Source organism: Macaca mulatta, chromosome 5, assembly GCF_049350105.2.
Source record: "Macaca mulatta isolate MMU2019108-1 chromosome 5, T2T-MMU8v2.0, whole genome shotgun sequence".
NCBI classification, from domain to species: Eukaryota; Metazoa; Chordata; class Mammalia; order Primates; family Cercopithecidae; genus Macaca; species Macaca mulatta.
In genome coordinates, this window is record NC_133410.1 from 25,327,294 (window position 1) to 25,342,348 (window position 15,055).

The following is a 15,055-nucleotide window of genomic DNA, read 5'->3' on the forward strand; positions in this document are numbered from 1 at the left end:
CAGGAAGGAAGAAGGCAGGCAGGAAGAAAGGAAGGAAGGAAGGGAGGGAGGGAGGGAGGAAGGGAAGGAGAAAGAAGAATTCAAACAGAAGGAGACCAAGGAAGGCTCTAGGCCTAATTTTGTCATTTATTTACATGTCTTTGAGCATCTCATTGAACTCTCTCTGCTTCTCTGTATTTGCATCTGCAAAATGAGGAAATTGCACATGACTCTGAGGTGATTTTCCACTCAATGATTTTAAGATATTTGAGTACTTGAATATCCTTCAATAATAACATCTGGGAAGAGTAAAGTCTGATATTAGTCCTTAGTAGTGCTCTCCAAAAGGATGGGTAGATAACTATAGACATTTTATAATTACATATCACTGAGTAACAAATTATCCCCAAATTTAGGAGCTTAAGGCAAGAATAAGCATTTATTCTCTTACAGGGCTTCTGAGGGTCAGGAATCCAGGAGTGGCTTAGCTAGGAGGTTCTAGCTTGGGATCTATAAAGGGATTGTAGTCAAGAAGTTGGCTGGACGTATAGTCTTCTGAAAATTTGACTGAGGCTGAAGAATCTGTTCCCAAGATGGCGCTCTCATGGCTGATGGCAGAGGCTTCTGTTGCTTATTACAGGGACTTCCTTGCGGAGCTGTTTGAGTGCCCCTCTGGCATGGCAGTTGGCTTCTCCTGCCATGGGTGATCTAAGAGCAAGAGCAAGGAGGAAACCACAATGCATGTAATGACTTATTCTCACAGGTTGCACATTGTCACTGCTGCCACATTGAATTCGCTAAAAATCAGTTACTGACTACAGACCACACTCTAGGAGAGAAGAATTAGGCTCCACTTCTTGAAAGTACGGGTATCAAAGAACTTGCAAATTTATTTGTGAGTTTATTTTAAAAGCCCTTACAAACACATATTCCTTAAATTAGAGTGGCTCAGCCCTGCAAGACAGTTAGGGAAGTTAAAACAACCAACATTTCTACAGTGAGTCACTGTTTAGAAAGTATTTCCCCATGTTTTCTCATTGGATTGTCACAACCACCCAGTGGAACAACAGCATTAATATCCCCACTTAAAAATGAGGAAATGGAAGTGAGGTCATTTTTGTACAGTTATTTAACAAGTAAGTTATATAGCTGAGGATTAAGCCCAGCACAAAGCATAAGGCCTCTTCACCATCCTTCAAATGAGAAACTTGGCATGAAGGCCTTTGCACAGAGAAGTTTCATTAGGAAGACTGACTATTCCTTACTTCCAACCAATTGTTTTTACCTATTTTATTAAATTTTTTTATGTTCAACTTACATACTTCCAAAATTACTTGAAGCAGTTTACAAACAAAATATTTAAGAAAGAAAGAGGAGTACGGCTGGGCCCGGTGGCTCATGCCTGTAATCCCAGCACTTTGAGAGGCCGAGGCAGGCGGATCACTTGAGGTCAGGAGTTCGAGACCAGCCTGGCCAACATAAGGAAACCTCGTCTCTACTAAAAACACAAAAATTAGCCGGACTTATTGGCAGGCGCCTGTGATCTCAGCTACTTGGGAGGCTGAGGTGGGAGAATCACTTGAACCCGGGAGTGGTGTGCAGGTCACACCACTGCACTCCAGCCTGAGCGACAGAGTGACGCTCGGTCTCAAAAAAAAAGAAAAGAGAAAAAGGAGTAAATACTTCTAGGCACCAGAAATGATCATATTACAACACTTGGCAATAAATTTGGTTCAGATCTTTCTGGCAGCAGAGGTGAAAAGAGAAGCGTGATAGGCTGCAGGGATTTCACTTTCTGACAAGAGTGAGCATGTATGCTATCATTGCCTGAAGCTAAATTCGAAAAGGACTTTATCACGTGGAGCTGTGTAGAGTTAATACCGCTTAACATTGTGGTCAATATCTTCAATCTCTTCTTGCAAAAGATGTACTCATATTAACTCTGAATGTAAACAGAGGACACACCTCACCTGTAAGTTGGTTAATATATTTGAGCAAGAAACTGAGGAAATTTGGCCCAGGTACCTTGCTCTCTAATGTCTTTACCAAATTAAGGCATAGAACTTGGAGAATATACAGGAATTGAGGGTTGATCTGTCCAGTGGACTGTCTCTCCAGTATCAGAGTTGTGAGAGTGCTTGAATGAGCTACTAAATCTTGTTAATTTGTCTTGGCATCTTGTAACAGGTGCCTACCCATAATATAAATATTCTATATTGTCAATTAATTAAGGACTTTGCTAAAAGAGATATATAAAGTTAAAGAAAAATATAAAATAAATAAGTTAGGCTGGGCATGGTGGTGGCTCATGTCTGAAATCCCAGCACTTTGGGAGGCCATGGTGGAAGGGTTGCTTGAGACCAGGAGTTCGAAACCAGCCTGGGCAAAACAGCAAGACCCCACCTCCCATCTCTACATGTAACTTAAAAAACTTAGCTGGGCATGGTGGTATGTGCCTGTAGTCCTAGCTACTCAGAAGACTGTGATAGGAGGCTCACTTGAGCTCAGGAGTTTGAGGCTGCAGTGAGCTACGATTGTACCACTGCACTCCAGTCTGGGTGACAGAACGAGACCCTGTCTCAAAAAAAAAAAAAGTAAAAAAAGTTAGACCACATGAACTCTAATATCCCTTTTTGGACCAATATGCTGTGACTCTGTGGCTTTAAGGATGAGATGCCAATATGCATTCTTGTCCCAGTAGAGAGCCAGCCCAGTTTGGCCTGGGTGTGAGAAGCAAAGCTATCAAAAGCTTTGGCCAATTTTTTCCCCCAAAAGGAATTCCAAATATATCCAAGCTTCTATGTTAGTGACTGATTGAAACCACAGCTTTATACCATATGACATAGAATCCTGGAATAGATAACTTTAGGCTGAAGAAAAAAAAAAAAAAAGTTAAGGCAGGTGCGAGCAGCTGTCCAGTTCTGCCATGAAAGAAATCAAGTGTAATTTCAGTGATAATATGCCTTCTTTCAAGCACGTGAGTTTTGTTATGTTCTTTCCAGTTAGCTGAAAATTACACCCTAAATATTCCTCTAAAGGTAGATAACTTAGTGACTTACAAATGTTTCTATCAATGGGTCTCCTCCTTCTAGAAGAGAATCGTAAATGAAATACATAAAGATTCATAGCCTTTATTTCTTTCTTAAACCAGCTGGTCTTCCTCTAAGAAAGTAGATAAGCTAAAGCAAATAATCCTTCATTTTAAAAAATAGAAATCATTCTCCTTGAACACTGTTTATTGGCCGTGAGCAAATAGGTATTCACTTAGAAGGCTTTGCTCTCTGTTTATGATCCATATTTCTATAATACCTGCTTCAGAAGTGTTGTAGGGAGACAAAATTAATGTGCATGGAAAAACAGCAGAGAAAATGAGTTTTTTTTTTTTTTTTTTTTTTTTTTTTTGAGACAGAGTCTCGCTCTGTCGCCCAGGCTGGAGTGCAGTGGCCGGGTCTCAGCTCACTGCAAGCTCCGCCTCCCGGGTTCACGCCATTCTCCTGCCTCAGCCTCCGGAGTAGCTGGGACTACAGGCGCCCGCCACCTCGCCCGGCTAGTTTTTTTTTTGTATTTTTAGTAGAGACGGGGTTTCACCGTGTTAGCCAGGATGGTCTCGATCTCCTGACCTTGTGATCCGCCCGTCTCGGCCTCCCAAAGTGCTGGGATTACAGGCTTGAGCCACCGCGCCCGGCCGAAAATGAGTGTTAATCTTTGTGGAACAATCCAGAGTCCAGAGAAAGGGCAAGGAGGGGGAGAAGCCACTTGTTGGAATGACTAGTATATTAAGATTCTCTTCCGGGTTATGGGTTAACATCTGCATTGTTGAGGTCAATTCAAAACAGGACATTGTTCAGTATAACCTTTTTGCATCAAACAGAAATACAAATATTAATTTTCATGCCACAAAGAAAACTTCAAAAGTTGGGAAACTACTGAAGGATGTTATCACAAAGTTGTCATTTAGAGTCCAAGAACAGTCTTAACAATTGTACAAGCTTCAGAGTAAGTGCGTGCAGGAAATAAAGACATTAAATTGTCATGTGGGAAATCTATTCTGGGGAGTTGCAGAATAAATACTCACTAATAAGAAAAAGTGGGGAAGGTCCTTCTAAGCAAAGGAAATGAGTGACAAGACAAGCAGGTATGAATGATTTTTTTTTTTTTTTTGAGATGGAGTCTCACTCTGTCACCCAGGCTGGAGTGCAGTGGCACAATCCGTGCTTACTGCAAGCTCTGCCTCGTGGGTTCAAGCGATTCTCCTGCCTCAGCCTCCTGAGTAACTGGGATTACAGGCATGCGTCACCATGCCTGGTTAATTTTTGTATTTTTAGTAGAGACAGGGTTTCACCATGTTGGCCTGGCTGGTCTCGAACTCCTTACCTCAAGTGAGCCACCTGCCTTGGCCTCCCAAATTGCTGGGATTACAGGTGTGAGCCACTGAGCCTGGCCAAAATCCTAACAGAAGAATATTCTATTGTGTGTGTGTATGAAAAAATTGTGGTGTGTGTCACAATTTTTTAATCCATTCATCCATCAGTGGACACTTAGGTTGTTTCCATGTCTTCGCTATTGTGAATAATGCTCCAATGAACATGGGCATGCAGATATCACTTTGATATATGGTTTCCTTCTGATGTTATACCCAGAAATAGGACTGCTGGTTTATTAGGGTAGGTAGCATATTTGGATCTGTATACTATGGACACTTGGGTATAGCTGGACCGCAAGGTACAGGGAGGGGAGTGAGAATGGGAGACTAGGCTGAAAAGGTGAGCAGAAGCCACACTCCGAAGGGGCTCTTAGGTCAGTTGGGGTCCTTCTACTGCATAACCCAGGTTCCCCCTAAGACTCAAGTAGGCTCTTAGCATTCCCTTTTCTTCCTCAGTTGCAGGCCTCAGGGCTTTGCTAGGTTTCCCCTCTTTACGAGGTGTTACCACTCACCCTATCTCTTGCATCTGGAAGGTGGTGCCCTCAGCTTCCATCTTTTTTTATTTTGTTTATTGCAAGACAGCACAGAGTCAGCTTGGCATGATGGCTCATACCTGTAATCCCAGCACTTTGGGAGGCTGAGGCAGGAGGATTGCTTGAGCCCAAGAGTTCAAGAGCAGTCTGGGTAACATAGTGAGATCCTGTCTTTACAACATTTTTTTAAATTAGCCAAGTGTGGTGGCACATGCTTAAACTCTCAGCTACTTGGGAGGCTGAGGCAGAAGGTTTGCTTGAACCCAGGAGTCCGGAGCTGCAGTAAGCTGTGATCGTGCCACAGTACTCCAGCCTGGATGACAAAGTGAGACCCTGTCTCCAAAAGAAAAGAAAAGCAAGCACAGTCTTTATATTAAAAGATTTTTCAATGCTAATTATGGTGGCAAAACAATTGAGAAATGACAAAAATAATAGACATGTATATCAGAAGTTTTTTTTCTTTTTTTCTTTTTGAGATGGAGTCTCACTTTGTCACCAAGGCTGGAGTGCAGTGGCATGATCTCTGCGCACTGCAACCTCTGCCTCCCAGGTTCAAGCGATTCTCCTGCGTCAGCTTCCCCAGTAGCTTGGAATACAGGCACTTGCTACCACACCCAGATAATTTTTGTGTTTTTGGTAGAGACAGGGTTTCACCATCTTGGCCAGGCTGGTCTCGAACTCCTGACCTCAGGTAATCCACTCACCTCGACCTCCCAAAGTGCTGCGATTACTGGCATGAGCCATGGCACCTGGCCAGGAAGTCTTTTTTGTTTTTGTTTTTGTTTTTCTGAGATGGAACCTCACTCTGTCACCCAGATTGGAGTGCAGTGACACCATCTCGGCTCACTGCAGCCTCTGTCACCTGGGTTCAAGTGATTCTCCTGCCTCAGCCTCCCAAGTAGCTTGGATTACAGGCACTTGCCACCGTGCCTGGCTAATTTTTGTAGTTTTAGTAGAGACTGGGTTTCACCATCTTGGCCAGGCTAGTCTTGAACTCCTGACCTTGTGATCCACCCACCTTGGCCTCCCAAAGTGCTGGGATTATAGGCATGAGCTACCACGACCGGCCGGGAAGTTTTAAATTTAGGAGTAAGATGATCTGATTTACATTTTTAAAAGTACTCCAGATTTCCTGTAGAGAGTGGATTGTAGGGGATAGGAGTGGAGTAGAAGTCGGGAGAAGCAGGGAAGGTAACACAGGTACCTAGAAAGAGGTGATGGTGCCCCAGACTAGGGCATAGAGGGAAGATGGCCAAAATTTTTAGATATAGGCTGGGTGCAATGGCTCACGCCTGTAATCTCAGCATTTTGGGAGGTCGAGGTGGGTGAATCACTTGAGGCCAGGAGTTCAAAACCAGCCTGGCCGACATGGTGAAACCCTGTCTCTATTAAAAATACAAAAAAATTAGCTGGGCATGGTGGTGTGTGCCTGTAATCCCAGCTACTCGGGAGACTGAGGCACGAGAATCACTTGGGCCCGGGAGGCAAAGGTTGCAGTGAACTGAGATCGCTCCATTGCACTCCAGCCTGGGAGACAAAGCAAGACTCCGTCTCAAAACAAAACAAAACAAAACAAACAAACAAAAATTATTAGATGTGGGCATAGTTTAACGATAGGACTAACAAGACTTGCCACCAGGTTGGATAGCGCTGATGATGAAAAGAGGAATCATGGATAAACCATGAACCCCCGGAGGGATTGCTCTGTTCCCCAGGCTTTGCCCTTCTGGACATTTCCTCTGGATTAACGGGTTTTGGGCTTTGGGACAAAGATCTGTAAATCACTGAAAACATTTCAGCAGGGACATTACATTTTTCTCCCCTCCACTAGGCTTACATTTCCTCCATGAGAATGACTTTGTGGAATGAAATGACAAGTGTGGCCATCGTCCAGGAAGAAAGGGTGCATTAGTGTGTGTGTGTGCGGGGCGGGGGGGGGCTGTGCATGGGGGTGTGTGCGTCTTCCAGACATGCACATACGCGTGAGGGAGAGAGATGCACGAATTGTTTTATCTCATTATAAGTAGTGAATGCTAGTGGTAGTAGTAGTAGACATATTAGTGCCCAACTCTCTGCTTCTTAAAAAAGTAGTAGTCTGCTTTCTAGGAAGCAGACAGTTGGGCACTAATGTGATGGAGTGTAGGACCAAAACCCTGATGAGTTGTGAGTGGAAGGAAGATACTAATGGCAGTAGAAGAGATGAAAGAATTGGTAGAGATTTCAAAGGCACACTCTACCCAACTATACTTAATTCTCAGAATTGGTCCTGTAAAGTGAGCAGGTTTTCTGGAGGTCACCTCCTTCCCCATAACCCTGTGGCATCAAGACATCAGGCTCAAGGCTGATTTGGGACTTGGATGAGGGGGGTTAATTGTGGATCTTCCAGCACTCAGTGTGGCTGAGTGGCTGTGGTCCAATAATCATACGATTCAAGGATAGTTAGGGATTTCCTGTCTCTACAATCTGAGCCCCTCTGCTGAATCCACTCTCAGATTTTGATGCTGTAGTTAACCCCTCTGGTGAAATTAGAGGAAGGATATAATTGTATAACCACAGTAAATCACTTCACTCCTGCAATGCTCATTTGATATCAGTAATTGAGAAAACAGATTCCTCCCATTTAGAACTGCTATAAGAGCACCTGAATTAGTGAGCCCAAATGAGTTCATAAATGTGAATGGAGAGAAAGCACTTCCTCTACCTCCACTGAATGTCTTTCCTTCGGGTCTGTCTTAAGTGGAGTTTAGAGGGACTATTGGATTCCTTGAACTGGCAATTTCTGTAATTACCAGTAGTTGCTGAGCCTCCTGATGTAATTTCTTCTGTAGAACAGAAAAGTTCCTAATATTTGGCACAGCAATCTCCAGCTATAATTACAGGAACACAAGGCTGTTAGTCACATCCCTACCTACCCCACCTCTAACAATGCTCTTTTTTTTTTCTTTTTTTAGCATTAGGTAGCTGGGAGAAGACTTGAGCTTAAAATTCTGCTGTTGAATGTGGCTGCTGAGCATAAAGCTACATTCAACAGCAGAACGTAGCTTTATGGACAGTGGATGGTGTCTTTAAGTTAAGGCAATATTAATCAGGTTCAATGTCAATCAAATGGTTTAGCAAAGGACAATACTTAGGGCATTTATGTACTGATTTATTCGCCACTCTATTTCATACAAGTTTTAAGGAGGTTGGCATATACGAACTATTAAATATCTTATTCTTTCCTTTGATGAATAACAAATAGTTTTATTTTAATTAGTTCCATTCATGTTTATATTCTATTTTTGCCAAAGTAGAATAGTTTCCTTTGTACCTAATATACGCTACATATTTGTAGTTGGTTACCTACCACACCCTCTCTGAAGAGCAAGGTCAACAATAAAAGAGCTTAATTCAGAGGCCATAATTTATTCTGCATTCTGTTAACAAGCAACATCCATTTAAAATAGCAATTGCGCTTTCAAGGTCCCGGTATTATTCAGGCAAAGACTCAAAATGATCACTTTCTTGGCATACATAGAAGCCCAAATGTTAAGATGTGTTCTGTGGGCAATTCTCTGCTTGTTTTCTTTCTGAGACAAGTGATTAACCCGTGTTGCATATCCTGCGTTTATAGAATTCCAGAAAGTTTGTGTCATGTAAATCACTTGTGGACTGGGCACGGTGGTTCATGTCTGTAATTCCACCATTTTCGGAGGCCAAGGCAGGAGGATCTCTTGAGCCCAGCAATTTCAGACCAGCCTAGGCAACACAGCGAGACCTCGTTTCTTTTTTTTTTTTTTGAGGCGGAGTCTCGCTCTGTCGCCCAGGCTGGAGTGCAGTGGCGCGATCTCGGCTCACTGCAAGCTCCGCCTCCCGGGTTCCCACCATTCTCCTGCCTCAGCCTCCCGAGTAGCTGGGACTACAGGCGCCGCCACCACGCCCGGCTAATTTTTTTGTATTTTTAGTGGAGACGGGGTTTCATTGTGTTAGCCAGGATGGTCTCGATCTCCTGACCTCGTGATTCGCCCGCCTCGGCCTCCCAAAGTGCTGGGATTACAGGCTTGAGCCACCGCACCCGGCGAGACCTCGTTTCTATGAAAAATTTTTAAAATTAGCCAGTCGTAGTGGCAGACACCTGTAGTCCCAGCTCCTTGGGAGGCTGAGGCGGGAGGATCACTTGAACCTGGGAGGTCAAGGCTGCAGTGAGCAGGGAGCATACCACAGCACTCAGCACTCTAGCCTGGGCAACAGAGTGAGACCCTGTCTCAAGGATAAATAAACAAATAAACTAAAAAAAAACACTGTGTGTGTGTGTGTGTGTGTGTGTGTGTGTGTGTGTGTGTGTGTATACGAGAGAAGAGAGAGACAGAGAGATGGTGTATGGGGGGATGTATAGGGAGAATGTAAACAGAAATATCTTGAGGAGAAATCCAACCAGACTGAGAATGTGGAGGGAAGATACTGGCCTTCGCTTCCACGTGTTATTGTGTTCCTGTGTTCATTACCTGTTACCTTTTTTATAAGTAGTAGAGGGTGAAATAATATGTCCAAGTGGCAACTGGCTAAAGAGACAGATCATAAAACAGCTAAAGTCAGACACCCTGGTTTAGTCTATCATGTATGAAGTTGAAAAAGTTGAAGTTGCTGGGCGCGGTAACTCAAGCCTGTAATCCCAGCACTTTGGGAGGCCGAGATGGGCGGATCACGAGGTCAGGAAATCGAGACCATCCTGGCTACATGGTGAAACCCCGTCTCTACTAAAAAAAAAAAAAAAATACAAAAAACTAGCCGTGCGAGGTGGCGGGCGCCTGTAGTCCCAGTTACTCGGGAGGCTGAAGCAGGAGAATGGCGTAAACCCGGAAGGCGGAGCTTGCAGTGAGCCGAGATCGTGCCACCGCACTCCAGCCTGGGCGACAGGGCGAGACTCGTTTAAAAAAAAAAAAAAAAAAAAAAAAAATGAAAGAAAGAAAAAGTTGAAGTTGAAATAAGATGCAAGAAAATTATAATTTATCAAAGAAAAAAAGAAAAAAGAAAATTACAATTTATCTATTTTTTAAAAACAATTCATTTTGTCCTAAAAATCTCTGCCAGTTGATTAATGAGCAGCAGCTTCTAAAATAAAGAATATGAGAAAAAAAAAAAAAAAAACACCACCCAGAATTGATTAGGAGGAAAAATGCCCAGGGGAGCTCTTTAATGTTGCCTCAATTTTTTTTTTTAAAAAAAATGCTTTTATACTGTTCATCTCCATTAACTTTTCTTTTTCAAAAGGGAGGTACTATTTTAAAATTCCGAGTTTTGTCTCTAATTTTAAAATGACAATTAGTACAACCACTGATAAAAATGCTCCTTCCGATTTCCATGAAACAGATTAATGTTTTAATTCACCTGAACCACCAACTGAATGCTATAGGCCATTTTGAAAACATTCACTAATCCTTGAAAATAGCATGCTTTCCCTCATATTTTTTTCAAACCCTAATCCTTGGGGGAAAAAAAATACCTTCTCTCATTTTCTATTCAATGTTTGCTATTGTTGTAACCTAAGTAGGACCTCTTTGAAAAAATGCAAAATTAAGTTTAACTCACAATTGAGTCTCACATCCTGTGGTCTTGGAATTTTAAAATTTCATTCAAAACACACATTATAAACAAAGTCTCCCAAATGACCATCTAGAGAGGAATGTGGCAAAAATCCAGAAACTATTGTAATATTTGGAACTAGCATAGCACAAATAATCAGTGTGTTTTTTGAAGAGGAGATTATGGGTTGCAGTTTTACAAACTCCATGGGGGATTTGCACAAGATGGGCAAAGTTAAATTAGTTGTGTGCCTCCCAGAGAACCTAAACTCTTAACAGTAAGTGAAGAGGAAGAAGTATTAAAAGGATCTTTTTAAAACCTAGTATTTGTTCATTACAACCATAATTGGAGAAAACACTCTGGCTTACAAATTCCTATAAACTCAAGATCAAAGCAGTGTGCTTGACAAGCCTGTTCTTTAGCACATTAGTTTGGTATTATTAACAGTGGAGACTGATTCAGGGCGGGTTATTGGGGGGGATGTGGAAAGGACAAAGGCCAACGCCAAAACTTATGTCATCAAGCCAGGAAAATCCAAATTTTAGAGGCAGGAGGACCAGAGGAGTTATCAACATACAAAATAATATTCTGAAAAAGTGCTTTTGAAGTGAAAAAGTAAACCTGTGAAATCAATTTAAGAATTAAAACTAACCATTGAAGGCACATTTAAAATCTACGCTTCAAAGAGAAAAGGTAGGTCAGAGAAAGCTGAATTCGTACCTTGGAAAATGCAGGCTTTCCTGGGGAAGCAACTTGTTTCTCTCCCATTCCAAAAGAATGAAAGAAAAGAACTCCAAAAAGGGAATGTAGCAAGGACATGCTTTCTACCTCAAAAAAATAAAGGAGTTGGAGTCAGGGCAGAGCCAACTAAGAAGATGGAAACCAATCACATTTCAAAGTGATTCTTACTTTCTTAGGAAAGTTTAACATGATAATATCCTTTGCGTTTCTCGTTTTATCCCTCAGTTAATTTTAATGGTTTATAAATTCATCAACTTTTCTAAACCTGTTTAGAAGAACATCCTTATCTAGAAGATTTACCCAAACTTCATGCTTATTTTTAATATCAGTATTAACAAAGCATGTAGATCTGTAGCCACAGATATGGTAGCTAATATTTTTCTGCCCATAAGTAATTGAATGTAAGTAGATTTCACCACCTCTGTAATGTTTCAGTTTCAGTTTTCATACACCATTCTGAGAAATTTGTGTGACCTAATATAGCATTTTAGGCTGTTTTCCTCTTAATCATCATAAAAATGCATCATTTGACTGGGAGAAACAAAGGAAAGAGATTTTCTGCATATAAATTGTATTAAGTTTATAATACACAAACAGGAATTGCTTTATCCTGGCAAATAACAAGCAGAGTTTAAGAAAAGATAGTTTAGACTGTGTTTCTTTTTGGTTTGTTTTTGTTTTTGTTTTTCTGAGACAGTTTCACTCATGTTGCCCAGGCTGGAGTGAAGTGGTGAGATCTTGGCTCACTGCAACCTCTGCCTTCCGGGTTCAAGCGATTCTCCTGCCTCAGCCTTCTGAGTAGCTGGGATTACAGATGCCCGCCACCACGCCCAGCTAATTTTTTTTTTTTTTTTTTGTATATTTAGTAGAGACGGAGTTTCACCATGTTAGCAAAGCTGGTCTCCTCATCTCAGGTGATCCACCCACCTCGGCTGCACCTGGCCCAGTTGTTGTTTTTAACACAAACCTCTTAATGAAGAAGCAAGGTTTTTGGAGGAGTGGAAATGGCATGAAACTGTCGGTTAACAGATATAAATTAAAAGATTCTTGACTTGGAAACAGAAAGATGGCATCACATCTGATCTGCCCACTTCTGACCAGAGTGTCCTTGGCCAAATCACTTGAATTTTGGGAGCCTCATTTCTTCCTACTTTAAAATAGGGATAAAAACATCCAGCTTGCAGAGCTGGAGGTGTGGGTACGGGCAGGGTGGGGGTGGGTGGCATTGATGATAAATGTTAATAGTTGGCAGGAGGCTTTGCCCTTTTATAACCGGCACTCAGAATTTGAATGCTCATCACTTTTCTTTTCCAATCTAGACCTTAACTAAAGGAAGGAAGAAATATCCAAGTCTATACTCCTGAAAGACCTTTGTATCTACATAGTGCTAGAGCCTAAACAGCAAACTTAAAATTGTAAATGTTGTTGTATTGTTTGAAACCTTCCTTCATGAAATGCAGACTTAAAGCACTCTGGGCAGCTTAAGAAGGTGGAATTTACTACTAAGCAAAAGGAATTTACTATTCAGAGGGTGGTTGACCTGAATAGAAGTATGCCGCCCTCCCTCTCTAGCACTGATCACTCCTGTTTAATTTTCTGGCATAGTCTTTATCATTATTTAAAATGCCTGACTTGTTTACTCTTTTATTATCTGTGTCTCTGTACTCAAATACTTGAATGCAAGTCCCCTAATAGCCCTGACCTGCCTCTCCAGTGCATAGTAACAGCCCCTGGCTCATAGAGGGTGTTCAGGAAATACTTCTTTTTGAATCAACCGATGACAGATGAAGATTCAATAAGATGAAAGAGGAATAGGATAAACAAAGCCATCAGAGCTTGAGTCATATAAGTATTAAATATTTGATAGAGTAGAGGCTTTAAAGAAACAACTGAATTACCTGATGGCAAATTTAGAAGATTGCACTGACACGCTGTTCATCTGACCTGTGGTTCTAGACAGAATTCTTCACAGTTAACTTCTTAGGAAAGTTACAGATGAACACCCTAAAACATCCAAACAGGGAGGGGACTGCTGATCCAATGACTACTTTGTGCCAGGCATTTTGCAATGTATGTTACATGTGTTACTTATTATTAACTACAAATGGATAAGATGAGTATTTTTATCCTCGGTTTGCAAATGATCCCAGAAGTTAAGGAACATACCCAAGGATTCCCAGTTGTTATGAACTAAGATCTGACCCGCCCTCTTGCACCACGTGGCCTCTGTTTAAATTCCTTTCATAACTGTTCTAGGTCCAAATAAAAAACACAGCTGGGTGCAGTGGCTCAGGCCTATAATCCCAGCACTTTGAGAGGCCGAGGCGGGCGGATCACGAGGTCAGGAGATCGAGACCATCCTGGCTAACACTGTGAAACCCTGTCTCTACTAAAAATACAAAAATTAGCCAGGCATGGTGGCTGGCGCCTGTAGTCCCAGCTACTCGGGAGGCTGAGGCAGGAGAATGGCGTGAACCCAGGAGGCGGAGCTTGCAGTGAGCTGAGATCGCTCCACTACACTCCAGTCTGGGCGACAGAGCGAGACTCCGTCTCAAAAAAAAAAAAAAAAACCAAAAAACAAAATCACAGATATCCTTACATTAAATCCTTTTTTTCAGAGTCTATTTTGTGCTGGGGCTAACAACTTTGCTGCAAAAGAAGGCTGTTTATAGACTATCCTGGAAAGATACTGGAGAAAATGGTAATAGGATTTCCTTCTGAAAGGGCAAACAGGTCCCTGGGAGATCCTGGCTAGGGAGAGTCTTACTTCTCTGTGCATTTCAGGTTGCCAGATAAAATATAGCATGTCCATTTAAATTTTATTATAGTTTCAGATGAACACACAATTTTTAGTATAAATATGTCCCAAATACTGCATGGGACAAATGTATACTATAAATATATTTGTAGTTTATACGAAATTCAAATATAACTGTATGTCCTTAACATTAATTTGCTAAATCTAGAAACTCTATATGCATTTCCTTCTACAAATTTTAAATTGACTGGGCACGGTGGCTCACCCCTGTAATCCTAGCACTTTGGGAGGCCAAAGCGGGCGTATCATGAGGTCAGGAGATGGAGACCATCCTGGCTAACACAGTGAAACCCCGTCTCTACTAAAAATACAAAAAATTAGCCAGGCTTGGTGACAGGCGCCTGTAGTCCCAGCTACTCCGGAGGCTGAGGCAGGAGAATGGCGTGAACCCGGGAGGTGGAGCTCGCAGTGAGCTGAGATCACCCACTGCACTCCAGCCTGGGCGAGAGTGAGACTCCATCTAAAAAAAAAAAAAAAAAGAAAAAAAATTTAAATTTTGTTCAATGTGCATGTATTGCCCATTTTTAAAATAATAGAAATTTTCAATATAAAGCAGTTTTGCAATTTGTCACATTTTTAGAGGCAATTTGGCCTAATCACTGGAAGTAGACATGATATAGGCTGAAGCTGAATATGAAGCCTAAGGACAATTTCTATTTATTTATTTATTTATTTGAGACCATATCTCATTCTGTTGCCCAGGCTAGAGTGCAATGGTGCAATCTTGGCTGACTGCAACCTCCACCTTGTGAGTTCAAGTGATTCTCCTGCCACAGCCTCCCCAGTAGCTGGGATTTATAGGTGCATGCTACCACGCCCAGCTATTTTTTTGTATTTTAGTAGAGATGGGGTTTTGCCATGTTGGCCAGGTTGGTCTTGAACTCCTGACCTCAAATGATCCACCTGCCTCGGCCTCCCAAAGTACTGAGATTACAGGCAAGAGCCACTGAGCCCAGGCAGGATAATTTTTAAAAATAAGTATAAAAGGATAAAATTTGC

At 41.9% G+C, this 15,055-nt stretch overlaps 1 protein-coding gene and 1 long non-coding RNA gene across 4 annotated transcripts in view; one reads left to right on the forward strand and one right to left on the reverse strand.

Annotated features, from left to right (window-relative positions):
* Window positions 1-15,055, forward strand: part of RBPJ (recombination signal binding protein for immunoglobulin kappa J region) — a 270,633-nt gene that overhangs the window by 123,382 nt on the left and 132,196 nt on the right. The gene's annotated exons all lie outside the window — the stretch shown is intronic.
* LOC114678269 (uncharacterized) lies at window positions 551-13,268 on the reverse strand. The gene is made up of 3 exons (XR_003729585.2): window positions 13,137-13,268; window positions 11,218-11,321; window positions 551-687 (listed from the first exon to the last, which is right to left on the reverse strand). It is a non-coding gene; the product is annotated as an uncharacterized LOC114678269 (long non-coding RNA).